Here is a 16279-nt window from a genome sequence, read left to right on the forward strand (position 1 = left end):
CTTCAGGTGTGTACACTTCTGTAGCACTGGAGAGCAACATTATTGAATTTAGTTTATTGCCTGTGGGTTTTTTTTTGCTAATGCTTTTGTTCTGTTCAATTTACTTAGTCATGGCAAGCTTCCTTCCCCCTTCCTCTTGGCTACACCACCTTAGCTGAAGGTCTGGTGACCCATTTTGTTCTCTTGCTCTTTCCCTTAAACAGGACTCTTCCCGCTTTGCCCATGTTTTCTCTTTCTCTATTGCTGTATGTTTGTTGCTCTCCTGCCTGCCCAGTCTTCCTGGTTGTTAGCCTCATAGAGTCAATAGAGGTTTCCAGCTTGGAAAGAGGCCCTTTGACCCAACTTGACCATGCTGCCTTTTTTTTTAATCCTGAAGGTAATCCCAATTGCCCACATTTGGCCCATATCCCTCTATAGCCATCTTACCCATGTAACTGTCTAAATGCTTTTTAAAAGACAAAATTGTTCCTGCCTCTGCTACTACCTCTGGCAGCTTGTTCCAGACACTCACCACCCTCTGTGTGAAAAAATTGCCCCTCTAGACACTTTTGTATCACTCCCCTCTCACTTTAAACCTATTCCCTCTAGTTTTAGACTCCCTTATCTCTGGTAAAAGATATTGACTGTCTAACTGACCTGTGCCCCTCATTATTTTATAGACCTCTATAAGATCACCCCTCAGCCTCCTATGCTCCAGAGAAAAAAAATTCCCAGTCTATCCAGCCTCTCCTTATAACTCAAATCCTCAAGTCCCAGCAGCATCCTAGTAAATCTTTTCTGCACTCTTTCTAGTTTAATAATAGTCTTTCTATAATAGGGTGATGGGGGCAGCACGGTAGCACAGTGGTCAGCACTGCTGCTTCACAGCTCCAGGGACCTGGATTCGATTCCTGGCTTGGGTCACTCTCTGTGTGGAGTTTGCACATTCTCCTCGTGTCTGTGTGGGTTTCCTCCAGGTGCTCCGGTTTCCTTCCACAGTCCAAAGATATGCGGGTTAGGTTGATTAGCCATGCAGAAAAAAAAATTGCCCTTAGTATCCTGAGATGTGTAAGTTAGAAGGATTAGTGGGTAAATATGTAGGGATATGGGGGTAGGGTCTGGGTGGGATTGTAGACGGTGCAGACTCGATGGGCCAAATATCCTCTTTCTGTACTGTAGGGTTTCTGTGATTCTAGAACAGTACACAGCCTGAGTACTTTTGTAGCCTGCAGGTTTTAGGCTCAAGGTACCTGATGGTACCTCGATCCAGACCGAATGTTTCATTGCAGGCCTAGCTCAGGTTATCTAACACAAATCAGGCCAGCGATCAAGTTTAGCACAGTGGCATACGTTACTTAGCTTGTTCTCCTATTGCATGAGTTTTGATTAGTTTTTTTTGATGGGAGTTTACTTTTCAAAATGATTTTACTTTGAGATGTTGCTGAAGACAAATTCCGTTTTGAGAATATGAGTGATGTTAGTATCATAAAATATTTGCAGCACACTAGGGTTTCTGTTAGCGTCCCTCTGGTATTACTCATCTCAAATAAATACTTCAAAATAATTCCTGTGATGCTAGGGATTTTGAATGTATCCAGTGAATATTACATGCATCTCAGTTGTAATGACATCTCGGAGTGAAACTTGATCTATTTAGACAACTGTTAAGTACCTTTGCATCCTTTTTAATGACCATTTTAATGTTTCTTTGACTGTATTGAAGCACCTCAGATTGTTACTTGATGTATGTGAAGAATCTGAATATTATTGCATTTTGGAATGCTTGTCATGTTCTTTTAGATATTCTATGAGTAAAGTATATTTTTGCAAAGAAAAATATGCTGGAGATTTTGTGCAGAATACTTCTGGAGGGAATATCTATTTCAGCTACATAATCATAGAGTTTTACAATGCAGTAGGTGGCCATTTGCTGTTCTTTTCATAGCTGCAAAGGAAATGCGTACAAATGTTTTTAACAGATCTTAATCTGCATGCTGAATTTGTGGTTTGATTGTTTCAGTGCATCTTATCGACCAGTAACTGCTTGGTAAGCTGATGATGAGAGGATGATGTATTTGAGTTGCTTGAAACGCAGACTTTAAAGATGTGGTAGTGGTGTATAATGGAGAGAGCATGTTAAACTCTACACACTTCTGCAAAGGAAGTAATTCCAAATTGTCACCATCCTCATGGTTAGAAGGTTTCCCTCACTTCCCCCCCCCCCCCCCACCTCCTGCCCCCTCTTCCCCTCTCCCCCTCTTCCCCTCTCCCCCTCTTCCCCTCCCCCTCTTCCCCTCCCCCTCTTCCCCTCCCCCTCTTCCCCTCCCCCTCTTCCCCTCCCCCTCTTCCCCTCCCCCTCTTCCCCTCCCCCTCTTCCCCTCCCCCTCTTCCCCTCCCCCTCTTCCCCTCCCCCTCTTCCCCTCCCCCTCTTCCCCTCCCCCTCTTCCCCTCCCCCTCTTCCCCTCCCCCTCTTCCCCTCCCCCTCTTCCCCTCCCCCTCTTCCCCTCCCCCTCTTCCCCTCCCCCTCTTCCCCTCCCCCTCTTCCCCTCCCCCTCTTCCCCTCCCCCTCTTCCCCTCCCCCTCTTCCCCTCCCCCTCTTCCCCTCCCCCTCTTCCCCTCCCCCTCTTCCCCTCCCCCTCTTCCCCTCCCCCTCTTCCCCTCCCCCTCTTCCCCTCCCCCTCTTCCCCTCCCCCTCTTCCCCTCCCCCTCTTCCCCTCCCCCTCTTCCCCTCCCCCTCTTCCCCTCCCCCTCTTCCCCTCCCCCTCTTCCCCTCCCCCTCTTCCCCTCCCCCTCTTCCCCTCCCCCTCTTCCCCTCCCCCTCTTGCCCTCCCCCTCTTGCCCTCCCCCTCTTGCCCTCCCCCTCTTGCCCTCCCCCTCTTGCCCTCCCCCTCTTGCCCTCCCCCTCTTCCTCTTCCCCTCTTCCTCTTCCCCTCCCCCTCTTCCCCTCCCCCTCTTGCCCTCCCCCCAAGGGACAACTGCTCCTTATCCACTCTCTGTGTGTCTCAATCTTGTCCACCTCGACCAGGTTGGCCCTTCAAGTAAAAAAGTAAATTTTGCTTTAAATAGTTGATTCAACAAAGATGAATCTCTCAAAAGTTCAAGCACTCACATTACTTTTCGAACAAATGTGGGACTGTGTGCAATCTTTTCTGCTTTACTTACACTTTGCAGGATTCCTCACTTCCCATCAGTTCTCCAGTAACTGTATTCCATCCGAAACACCTAGACATGGTCACCACCGATAAATCCTTTCTCACTCATTTCACAACAGCCTTGATGGCACAAAATCCCCAAAGACTGCATGACATTCATGTGTACTCCCCCCACTTGAATGGCTTTGTGTACCACAATATAGGATCAGGCAGGCTAGGAAGGTGTTTGGAGTAATGGGAAATACGAAGACGTCAGGAAGTTACTTGGACAAATAAACTGGAAGGAGGCGTTCTTAGGGAAAAGTACTGAAGGAAGGTGGCGGATATTCAAGGAATGTTTGTCTGGAGATCTGCATGACAACGTTCTGACGAGACAAGGAGGCTTTGGTAGGTCGCGGGAACCGTGGTGCACGAAGGCTGTGGTGAACCTAGTCAGGAGGAAAAGGAAGGTGTACAAAAGGTTCAGGGAGCTAGGAGATGTTAAGGATCTTGAGGAGTATAAGGATTGTAGAAAGGAGCTTAAAAGGGAAATTAGGAGAGCCAGAAGGGGTCATGAGAAGGCCTTTGGCGGGTAAGATTAAGGAGATTCCCAAGGCCTTCTATAAATATGTGAAAAGTAAAAGGATGAGAAGAAAAAGGATAGGACCTATAAAAGGTGAAGGGGGAAAGGTCTGTGTGGAACCAGAAGAAATGGCAGAGGTGCTTAATGAGTACTTTGCCTCAGTATTCACAGTGGAAACTGATCTGGGAGATTTTGCTACGGATTTGCAGCAGATGGAAAAGATTGAGTGTGTGGATATTAGGGAAGAGGATGTGTTAGAACTTTTGAATTCTATCAAGATAGATAAGTCACCAGGACCAGATGGGATGTACCCCAGGATACTGTGGGAGGTGAGGGAAGTGATTGCAGAGCCCCTGGCGATGATCTTTGCGTCGTCAATGGAGACGGGAGAGGTTCCGGAAGATTGGAGGATTGCGGATGTGGTTCCTATTTTCAAGAAAGGGAACAGAGATAGCCCGGGAAATTACCGACCAGTGAGTCTGACCTCAGTGGTTGGTAAGCTGATGGAGAGGCTTCTGAGGGACAAGATTTACGAGCATTTGGAGAGGTTTGACATAATCAGAAATAGTCAGCATGGATTTGTCAAGGGCAGGTCGTGCCTTATGAGCCTAGTTGAGTTCTTCGAAAATGTGACTGAACACATTGACGAAGGAAGTGCAGTATACATGGACTTCAGCAAGGCATTTGATAAGGTCCCCCATGCAAGACTTCTTGAGAAGGTGAGAGGGCATGGGATCCAAGGGGCTGTTGCCTTGTGGATCCAGAACTGGCTTGCCTGCAGAAGGCAGAGAGTGGTTGTGGATGGGTCTTTTTCGGCATGGAGGTCAGTCACCAGTGGAGTGCCCCAGGGATCTGTTCTAGGACCCTTGCTGTTTGTCATTTTCATAAATGACCTAGATGAGGAAGTGGAGGGATGGGTAAGTAAGTTCGCTGATGACACAAAGGTCGGTGGTGTTGTGGGTGGTCTGGAAGGATGTCAAAAGTTGCAGCAGGACATAAATAGGATGCAGGACTGGGCGGAGAAGTGGCAGATGGACTTCAACACGGATAAATGTGTAGTCATCCATTTTGGCAGAACCAATGGGATGAACGAGTACACTATCAAGGGCAGGAGTCTTAGTAGTGTTGAAGAGCAGAAGGATCTTGGGGTCCGGGTCCACAGGACTCTTAAATTGGCGTCGCAGGTGGAGGATGTGGTCAAGAAGGCGTATGGTGTACTGGCCTTCATTAATTGAGGGATTGAGTTTAGGAATCGGGAGGTAATGCTGCAACTTTATAAGACCCTTGTCAGGCCCCACTTGGAGTACTGTGCACAGTTCTGGTTGCCTCACTGTAGGAAGGATGTAGAAACTATTGAAAGGGTACAGAGGAGATTTACAAGGATGTTGCCTGGCCTGGGAGGCATGCCTTATGAAGTTAGGTTGAGGAAGCTGGGACTCTTCTCCCTGGAGAGACGAAGGTTGAGAGGCGACCTGATAGAAGTTTATAAAATGTTGAGAGGAATAGATAGGGTGGATTCTCAGAGGCTATTTAGAACACTACAGCACAAACAGGCCCTTCGGCCCACGAGTTGAAATTTCCCAGGGTTGAAGTGGTCGCTACGAGAGGACACAGGTTTAAGGTGCGGGGAGGCAAGTACAGAAGTGATGTTAGGGGTAAGTTTTTCACTCAGAGGGTGGTGAGTGAATGGAATCAGCTGCCGTCAGTGGTGGTGGAGGCAAACTCGCTGGGGTCTTTTAAAAGACTTCTGGACGAGTATATGGGATTTAATGGGATTGGGGGTTACAGATAGGTCTATGGATTGGTAGGTGTTGATGTGATCGGCGCAACTCGTGGGCCGAAGGGCCTGTTTGTGCTGTAGTGTTCTATGTTCTATGCCATGGCCAGCTAGCTCACCACTTTGTAATGCCCATGAACTTCCAAACAAGGTGAGAAAACATCACGCCTGTTAGACAATTGGAGAGGCTGAAACTTCTGCCCTCTGGATGCCTTTACCTACCTCAGCTGCAGTCACACCCCCCCTACCCCCATCCCTGACCACTTTCCAAATCGGAAGACTCTATCCTCAGGGATGTGCCTGCCTGTGGAAATAAAGCGACCAACTAACTCTCTTCCTTGCTGATGTGTCGCATTGGCGGAGCTTAGCCTCCAGCTCAATAATTCCGGGGTAGATAGTTCCAAAGATTCACCACCCCTCAAGAACCTCTTCCTCATCACGGTCTAAATGATGTACCTCTGATATGTGTGCCTTGGTTTTAGATTCACCAGCTAGGGGAAACATCCTATCTATATCTGCCCTGTAAGAATTTTGTCAGTTTCAATCAAATCACCTCTCATTCTTCAAAATTCCAGAGAATACAAATCCAATTTCCTCAATCTCTTCTCATAAAATAATCCCACCATTCCAGGGATTAGTCTGGCTAACCTCCGTTATGCTCCCTCCAAAGCAAATATATTCATCAATTGGTGAAGAGACTAAAACTGTAAGCAGTACTCCAGGTGTGGTCTCACCAAGGCTCTATACAACTGCAGCAAGAAATCTTTTCTCCTATGCTCAAATCCCCTTGTGATGAAGGCCAGCATATCATTTGGCTTCTTAATTGCTTGCTGAGCCTGCATGCTAGCTTTTAGTGACTCATGAGCAAGGATACCCAGATCCTTCTGGACATCAACATCCCCAATCTCTTTACATTAAAGAAATGCTCTGCCTTTCTGTTTTTACCGCCAAAGTGGATAACTTTACACCTTCTTGCATTTTATTCCAAATGCCATGTTCTTGTCCATTCACAATCCCCTGGCAGCCTCCTTGTAACCTCTTCACAACTCTCATTCCCATCTAGTTTAGTGTCATCAGCAAATTCAGAAATATTGTATTCGGTCCCCACGTCCAAATCATTTGTGTATTCCTCAACTTGATGACGTTTGAGTTATGACAGACAGCATTGACAGCTTTGACACCATGTTTTGACTTTATGATGCCACACCAGTGAACAATTGATTTTTTATCAATTGTTAAATTCCTTTATATTCAGCCTTTTACAACTTTAGGAGGAGCAAATTGCTTCTCAGATATAGTATAGAAATGCCTTTGAAAGTGTAGGCCCTATTACATAATGGGAAATACAATCCTGTAAAGGAATTATACTGAAGCAAGTTCTCTCAAACCTTTCACTACTTAGTGAAAATAAGGTATTGTGCCTTGGCAACCAATTCCCATTGCTGCCAAGGGAAAACCGGTTCCACCTTAACCACGGTTCTCAGGAGCCAGTCATGTCATAGGTCTGAGGACTGCCTGTATACAGATAGGGAACAGATGTTACCATCGCACTGATTCAGCAATATCCCATTAGTCACAGCCTCAGGCATTCTGAGAATAGTCTGGTTATTCATACTCTCTGCTTTCTGCATGTTAACCACCCCAATCTCTTGTGCTCTAATCTGCTGACTTCCTGACCTTATCAAAAACTGCTTCTACTTTATCTATGCTACAGGTAACATCCAGAGGTATGTCAAACATGATTTCCCATTGAAAAATCCATATTGAGTCTGCCCAATCATACCATTATTTTTGAAATGTCTATTTATTGCACCCTTTATAATAGTTTCTAACATTTTCCCTACTACAAATGTCAAACTAACTGATTTGTAGCCCCTTGTTCTCCCTCTCTTTCCATTCTAAAATAGTGGAGTTATATTCCCTACTTTCCAGCCTGTAGGAACCTTTCAGGAATCTGTAGAATTTTGAAGGATAATCATCAATGCACCCATTACCTTGATAGCCATCTTCTTCAACACTCTAGGATTTAGCTCATTAGGTGCAGAGGATTTATCAACCTTCAATCCAGAAAAGGTTTTGAGTGTTCCTCTTTAGTAATACTGATTTCTTTCCATACCCCATTTTCATAAGTTCCGTGGTACCCAGGAGATTTGCTTTGTACTGTCCTCCATGAAGATAGACACAAAATTGTTTAATTTTCCCACCATATCCCTTATCTCTATGATAAATTTTCCTGTGTCTGCATGTAAAGGATCCTTTTTGTCCTTGCTAACCTTTTCCTTTTCTCATACAGTCCGCCTTTGTTTCTCACTAGCTTGCATTCATATTCTATTTTCCCATTTTTAAAAAAATTTCTTGGTCCTTTTTTGATTCCAGATTGCTCCCAATCCTTGGACTATTTTTGGCAAATTGGTCTCCAGAATCTAGCCTCTGATCAGACAAGCTGGAAACGGCACAAAACTTGTATTGATCAGGGTGAGTGCAGTGAAGGAGCCATAGTGAGACTAGGGCCTGCAAGGACCATAGTGAGACTAGGCCCTGAACAATGGGGAGAGTGGGGCCTGAGTGGGGCCTGCGAGAGGCTGAGCGATGGGGAGAGAGGGGCCTGCGAGAGGCTGAGTGATGGGGAGAGGAGGGGCCTGCGAGAGGCTGAGTGATGGGGAGAGAGGGGCCTGCGAGAGGCTGAGCGATGGGGAGAGGAGGGGCCTGCGAGAGGCTGAGCGATGGGGAGAGTGGGGCCTGCGAGAGGCTGAGCGATGGGGAGAGAGGGGCCTGCGAGAGGCTGAGCGATGGGGAGAGAGGGGCCTGCGAGAGGCTGAGCGATGGGGAGAGAGGGGCCTGCGAGAGGCTGAGCGATGGGGAGAGGAGGGGCCTGCGAGAGAGTGAGCAGTGGGGAGAGCAGGGCTCTGCGAGCGAGTGAGCGGTGGGGAGAGCAGGGCTCTGAGAGTGAGTGAGCAATGGGGAGAGCAGGGTCTGCAAGAAGGTGAGCGATGGGGAGAAAGGGGCCTGTGAGAGGGTGAGCAATGGGGAGAATAGGGCCCGCAAGAAAGTGGGTGATGGAGAGAGTGGAGCTTGCGAGAGGGTGAGCGATGGGGGGAGCAGGGCCTCAGAGAGCAGGGTCTGCAAGAGGGTAAGTGATGGGGAGAGAGGATGGGGGTGGGGGTAGAGAAATTGGACCCAGCAGCGAACAGACAGGATGGATTCCTTGGGGAAATGTGAGAGATCAGTGTGTGTGTGAGAGAGAATCCAGCATCCTAGCAGCACTCTTCCCATTTGAACCAAAAGGCCAGCAACACACTTCCCATTAAAAATGGCCAAAAGATATTTTTAGTAGAACTTCTAAATTATAGTAAACCTATATGCTTAAGGAATAGAAAAGATTAAATTGGGTTTTTGTCTGTTTGTACTTTTGCGTGAAAACGATCCTTTTTTTGTGTTTTGCCTCTTCAATGCAATAAGAATGTTTCTCAGGAGTTCCTGCAGTATTCGTTGGAGGTCAAAAGGGTTCTGTGATTGGAAAAGTTTGGGAAAGCCTGATCTAATGTAAGCTTTATTTTGTTAGCCATGGTTGATTCATCTTTCCTGTTAAGTTTTTATATCTTTGAGGAATGTATGTTTGTTTGAGATCATATAATACTTTATGTATTAGCCAGAGCCTGTCTACCATCAATTCTTTTGATGATTTCACAGTAGCCAACTTGCCCCTCATACCTTCATAGTTTCCTTTGTTCAGATTTAATACTGCAGCTTCAGGATGAGGTATATACATTTTGGTCATCCGTTTTGGTAGGAATGACAGTAAAATGGACTATTATTTAAATGGTAAAAAATTGCAGCATGCTGCTGTGCAGAGGGACCTGGATGTCCTTGTGCAGGAATCTCAAGGAGTTGGTTTGCAGGTGCAGCAGGTAATGAAGAAGGCAAATGGAATTTTGTCCTTAATTGCTAGAGGGATGGAGTTTTAAAAACAGCGGGGCTATGTTGCAGCTGTATGAGGTGCTGGAGTACTATGTACATTTTTGGTTTCCTTACTTAAGGAAGGATATACTGGCACTGATGGGGGTGCAGAGGAGATTCACTAGGTTGATCCCAAATTGAGAGGGTTGACTTATGAGGAGAGACAAAGTAGACTGGGACTATACTCATTGGAATTCAGAAGAATGAAGGGAGATCTTATAGAAACATATAAGATTATGAAGGGAATAGATAAGATAGAAGCAGGGGAGTTGTTTCCACTGGCAGATGAAATGAGAACAAGGGGGCATAGCCTCAAAATAAGGGGCAGCAGATTTAGGACTGAGCTGAGGAGGAACTTCTTCACACAAAGGGTTGTGAATCTGTGGAATTCTCTGCCCAATGAAGGAGCTGAGGCTATCTGCACTCAGCCCTAGAACAACTAGATAACAAGGACACCTACGTCAGACTCCTATTTATTGAGTACAGCTCAGCCTTCAATTCCATTATTCCCACGAAACTCATCTCCAAACTCCGTGGCCTGGGTCATGGCATCTCCCTCTGCGACTGAATCCTGAACTTCCTAACTCACAGACCACAATCAGTAAGGATAGGCAACAACACCTCCTCCACGATCATCCTCAACACCGGTGCCCCACAAGGCTGTGTTCTCAGCCCCCTACTATACTCCTTATACACCTTTAACTGTTTGGCCAGATTCTCCATCAATTCGATTTTCAAGTTTGCTGACAGCACCACTAGTAAGTTGGACCTTAAATAATGATGCGACAGAGTACAGGAATGAGATAGAGAATCTGGTGAACTGGTGTAGCAACAATAATCTCTCCCTCAATGTCAGCAAAACGAAGGAGATTGTCGCCGACTTCAGGAAGTGTAAAGGAGAACATGCCCCTGTCTACATCAATGGGAATAAAGTAGAAGGGTCGAAAGCTTCAAGTTTTTAGGTGTCCAGGTCACCAGCAACCTGTCCTGGTCTCCCCATGCCGAGAATTAAGAAAAGCCCACCAACGCCTCTGCTTTCTCAGAAGACTAAGGAAATTTGGCATGTCAGCTACAACTCTCACCAATCTTTACAGATGCACCATAGAAAGCATTCTTTCTGGTTGGATCACAGCTTGGTATAGCTCCTGCTGTGCCCAAGACCGCAAGGAACTACAAAAGGTTGTGAATGTAGTCCAATCCATCACGCAAACCAGCCTCCCATCCATTTACTCTGTTTACATTTCCCGCTGTCTCAGCAAAGCAGCCAGCATAATTAAGGACCCCAAGTACCCAAGCATTCTCTCTTCTACCTTCTTCCATTGGGGAAAAAGATACAGGGTCACATCCCAACTGACTTGAGAACAGCTTCTTCCCTGCTGCTGTCAGACTTTTGATTGGACTTAGCTTGCATTGTGTTGATCTTTTTCTACACCCTAGCTATGACTGTAACACTACATTCTGCACTCTCTCGTTTCCTTCTCTATGAACGGTATGTTTTGTCTGTATAGCGCAAGAAAAATACTTTTCACTGTATAGTAATACATGTGAAAATAATAAATCAAATCAAACTTCATTGAATATTTTTAAGGCAAGGATAGATAATTTTTTTGAACAGTAAAGGAATTAAGGGTTACGGTGAGTGGGCGGGTAAGTGGAGCTGAGTCCACAAAAAGATCAGCCATGATCTTACTGAATGGTGGATAGGCTTGAGGGCCAGATGACCTGCTCCTGCTCCTAGTTTTTATACAAAGAATAACACAGCACAGGAAACAGGCCCTACGCGCCCGTGCTGCCATCTTAACAAGGTGCTTTTCCTCCTCCACCCTTGATCCATGTCTATGCTTATGGTACCTCCATTGGAAACCAGATTAAGGGAAGAATAATTTAGGGACAATTTGTTACACCAATCAGCCTAAGAGCACATCTTTGGGGTGTGGGAGGAAACTGGAGCACCGGGAGGAAACCCACTCAACCACAGGGAGAATGCGCAAACTCCCACACACGCTGGTCCAAATCTATGTATCTGCACAGCTAGCAGTGATAGTCACTGAGCTGTTGTGGTGCCCATCTGCTGGTCCAGTTTTAAGCGTACACAAATGACGCAAAGTACTAGGCTACTCTCGAAACATCCAAGAGTAGCCCACGCACGACCCACCGCGTGTATGCCCCTCGTTAGACAACAAGGTGGATCGACGCACCTGTGGAGTAAAAGAGAAAAACATCAACACATGTAACAGTTGATTTCCAGGAACGTCCTGAGGCTTTGATCCTTATTTAAAACAGTCTCCTATAGCCTCCATCCCTATTTCGCTCATGTTTCTATCTAAGTAAACCTTAAACAAGTCCAGTGTGCCTGCTTCCACCACCTTACTTGGCAGTGCATTCCATACCCCCATGACCCTCTGTGTGAAAAACCTCCCTATAGCATCCAAGTTATACCTCTCCCCCCTCACCCTAAGCCTGTGGCCCCTTGTGATATTTGTCTCCAATCTAGGAAAAAGCCTGCCACTGTTTACTGTATCATTATTTTATACACCTCTATTAGATCCCCCCTCAATCTCTGTCTTTCTAAGGAAAACAGCCCCAATTTACCCAATCTTTCCTCATAACCCAGTCCTTCCACACCAGGCAGCATCCTGGTAAACCTCCCCTGCACTCCCTCCAGGGTCTCCACGTCCTTCTGGTAGTAAGGTGACCAGAACTGGACGCAGTACTCCAAATGCGGTCTAACCAACGTTCTGTACAACTGTAGCTCTTGTACTCTATACCCCTTCCTATGAAGGCTAGCATACCATAAGCTTTCTTCGCAACCTTCTCCACCTGTGTTGCCACCTTCAAAGACTTGTGCACTTGCACTCCCAGGTCCCTCTGCATTTCTATACTCTTAATAGGTCTACCTTTTAACATGTAACTCCCCTTTACATTATTCCTTCCAAAATGCATCACCTCGCATTTATCAGGATTAAATTCCATCTGCCATTTATCTGCCCAATATACCAGCCTGTCTATATCCTGCTGTGTTGCCTAACACTCCTCCTCACTGTCCGCCAATCCTGCCACCTTTGTGTCATCTGCAAACTTGCTGATCACACCACGTACGCCCTCTTCCAAGTCATTTATATATATTACGAATAGAAGAGGTCCCAGTACTGAGCCCTGCGGCACACCACTGGTGACAGACCTCCAGCTAGAAAAGAGCCTTCCACTACTACTCTCTGTCTCCTGTTACCTAGCCAGTTTTCAATCCATCTAGATACCTGTCCCTGTATCCCATGAGCCTTAACCTTTTCAACCAACCTACCATGAGGGTTCTTATGTAGCAGATCCAAACTTAATGCAAAATTCTATTATATTTTCATCCCTACTTCTGAAATGTTCCTTTTTAGCAAGGTTGTTATTGGCCCTTTCTTATTACACAATACTAATCTAAAATAGCCTGGTACCTCATTGGTTTTTCAATGTACTACTCCAGAAACAACTCTTGTACATATTCCAGGAATTCACCCTCCACAGTATGAGCAGTAATTAGGTTTATCCAGTGTGTGTGTAAATTGAGGTTGTCCGTGTTACGTGTAGCCCTAATTTCCTGACTTGTATTGTGCCCAACATTACCACCACTGTTTGGTGGCTTACAAGCAACTTCCACTACTGTTTGCTTCCCCTTTTTGTTTCTTAGCTCCACCCAAACCGATTCTACACCTTAATCCTTTAATCTAAGAACCCTTCACACTAATGAGCTGATCTTGTCCCTTGTTAACAGCGTTACCCTCACAACATTTTCCTTTTTGTTTATCCTTCCTTGATGACAAATATCCTTGAGTATTCTGATTCCAGTCTTGATCACCCTGTAAGCATATCTCCATAGTGGCAATTAAATCATCTAATTTCCCTCTAGTTGTGCCTTCAAATCACCCTAGCTTGTTGCAAATGCTGCATGCATTCAGGTAGATACCCTTAGCCTTGTCTTTTCAATGTTATTCTTCATTCTGATCCCATTTGCTGCTCATTTTCGCTTTGTCTGCCTTTTAATTCTATATACTAACTTTCTACTTCCTAATACTGGTTTTCCTTCCCTCCAATCCAAACCCTCCCCCCCTCCCCCTCCCCCCCTCCCTCCCCCCCTCCCTCCCTCCCCCCCCTCCCTCCCCCCCTCCCTCCCCTCCCTCCCTTCCCTCCCTCCCCTCCCTCCCTTCAGATTCCCACCTACCTACTAATTTAAACCCTTTCCAACTGGAAAGTTTCCCTTTGAGGATAAGAACGTAAGAACATAAGAAATAGGAGCAGGAGTAGGCCATCTAGCCCTTCGAGCTTGCCCCGCCATTCAATAAGATCATGGCTGATCTGAAGTGAATCAGTTCCACTTTCCTGCTTTCTCCCCATATCCCTAAATTCCCCTGTCTATCAGAAACCTATCTACCCGTGACTTGAATATATTTAGCGAGGTAGCCTCCACCACTTCAATGGGCAGAGAATTCCAGAGATTCACCACCCTTTGAAGAAGTTCCTTGTCAACTCTGATCTAAACTGCAGCGCCCCCCGCCCCCCCCCCCCCCCGCCCTTTTATCTTGAGGCTGTGTCCTCTAGTCCTGCTATCCTTTCTAAGCGGGAAGAATCTCTCTACCTCTACCCTATCCAACTCTTTCATTATCTTATACGTCTCTATAAGATCCCCCCTCATCCTTCTAAACTCCAACGAGTACAGACCTAGTCTATTTAGTCTCTCTTCATAGTCCAACCCCCTCATCTCCGGTATCAGCCTAGTGAACCTCCTCTGCACTCCCTCCAAGGCCAATATATCCTTGTGCAAGTGCGGTGACCAAAACTGCACTCAGTACTCCATCTGCGGCCTCATCAGTGCCCTGTACAGTTGCAGCAAGACCTCCCTGCTTTTATATTCTATCCCCCTCGCTATAAAGGCCAACATCCCATTCGCCTTCTTGATCACCTGCTGCACCTGCAGACTGGGTTTTTGCAACTCATGCACAAGAACCCCCAGGTCCCTCTGCACCGTGGCATGCTGCAGCTTTTCGCCTTTTAAATAATAATCCCCCTTCTTATTTTTTCTGCCAAAGTGGATAACCTCACACTTGCTAACATTATACTCCATCTGCCAGGTCCTCGCCCACTCGCTCAGCCTATCCAGATCCCTCTGCAGACTTTCCACACCCTCAGTGCAATTTGCTTTACCACTCATCTTCGTGTCATCAGCAAATTTCGTCACCCTACACTCAGCCCCTCCTCCAGATCATCTATATAAATGGTAAATAGTTGAAGCCCCAGCACCGATCCCTGCGGCACTCCACTAGTCACCAACCGCCAATCAGAATAGCACCCATTGATACCAACTCTCTGCTTCCTATTAGACAACCAATCCTCTATCCACGCTAACACCTTACCCCCAACTCCGTGCACCCTAACCTTCTGTAGCAACCTTTTATGAGGCACCTTATCAAACGCCTTTTGGAAATCTAAAAACACCACATCCACCGGTTCCCCTCTGTCTACCGCACTAGTCACATCCTCATAGAAATCCAATAAATTCGTCAAACACGACTTCCCCTTAACGAACCCGTGCTGCGTCTGCTCGATCAAACCATTCTTTTCTAGGTGCCTCGCTATTTCTTCTTTGATGACAGATTCTAGTGTTTTTCCAACTACAGACGTTAAACTAACTGGCCTATAATTCCCTGCCTTTTGTCTACTACCTTTTTTAAACAGCGGTGTAACATTAGCCGTTTTCCAATCTTCCGGCACTTCCCCGGATGCGAGCCTTTATCCTGCTAAGGGTCAGCACATTTGTCTTGTACAGATCCCATCCACCCCTGAATTAGTCCTACTGCCTGAGAAATCCTGCAGCAATTCTCCATACATGTATTCATAGAACATAGAACATTAGAACATAGAACATTACAGCGCAGAACAGGCCCTTCGGCCCACGATGTTGCGCCGACCAGCTTTTAAAAAAAACACTAACCCACTAATCTAAACCAATCCCATTTCGTCCATAAACCTATCCACAGATCTCTTAAACGCCCCCAAACTAGGCGCATTTACAACTGCAGCTGGCAGGGCATTCCAGTCCCTCACCACCCTCTGGGTAAAGAACCTACCCCTGACATCAGTCCTATAACTACCCCCGCTTAATTTAAAGCTGTGCCCCCTCGTGCTAGCTTTCTCCATCCTAGGAAAAAGGCTATCACTATCCACCCTGTCTAAACCTCTAATCATCTTATATGTTTCAATAAGGTCCCCTCTTAGCCGCCTTCTTTCCAGCGAAAACAACCCCAAATCTCTCAGTCTCTCCTCATAGGATCTCCCCTCCATACCAGGCAACATCCTGGTAAACCTCCTCTGCACCCTCTCCAAAGCCTCTACATTCTTCCTGTAATGTGGGGACCAGAACTGCACACAATACTCCAAGTGCGGCCGCACCAGAGTTGTGTACAGTTGCATCATGACGCTGCGACTCCTAAATTCAATCCCCCTACCAATAAACGCCAAGACACCGTATGCCTTCTTAACAACCTTATCTACTTGATTCCCAACTTTCAGGGATCTATGTACACATACACCTAGATCCCTCTGCTCCTCCACACTATTCAAAGTCCTCCCGTTAGCCCTATACTCAACACATCTGTTATTCCTACCGAAATGAATTACCTCACACTTCTCCACATTAAACTCCATCCGCCACCTCGCGGCCCAGCTCTGCAACCTTTCTAAGTCACCCTGCAAACTATGACACCCTTCCTCACTATCTACCACACCTCCGACTTTGGTGTCATCAGCAAACTTACTAATCCACCCAACTATACCCTCATCCAGATCATTAATAAAAATTACAAATAGCAG

At 46.3% G+C, this 16279-nt stretch overlaps 1 protein-coding gene across 5 annotated transcripts in view; it reads left to right on the forward strand.

The window, feature by feature from the left end:
• The window catches only part of pitpnm2 (phosphatidylinositol transfer protein, membrane-associated 2), a 496848-nt gene that overhangs the window by 94193 nt on the left and 386376 nt on the right, over positions 1-16279 (forward strand). The gene's annotated exons all lie outside the window — the stretch shown is intronic.

This window comes from Carcharhinus amblyrhynchos, chromosome 20 (assembly GCF_965287045.1).
Source record: "Carcharhinus amblyrhynchos chromosome 20, sCarAmb.v2.hapA, whole genome shotgun sequence".
Lineage (NCBI taxonomy): Eukaryota > Metazoa > Chordata > Chondrichthyes > Carcharhiniformes > Carcharhinidae > Carcharhinus > Carcharhinus amblyrhynchos.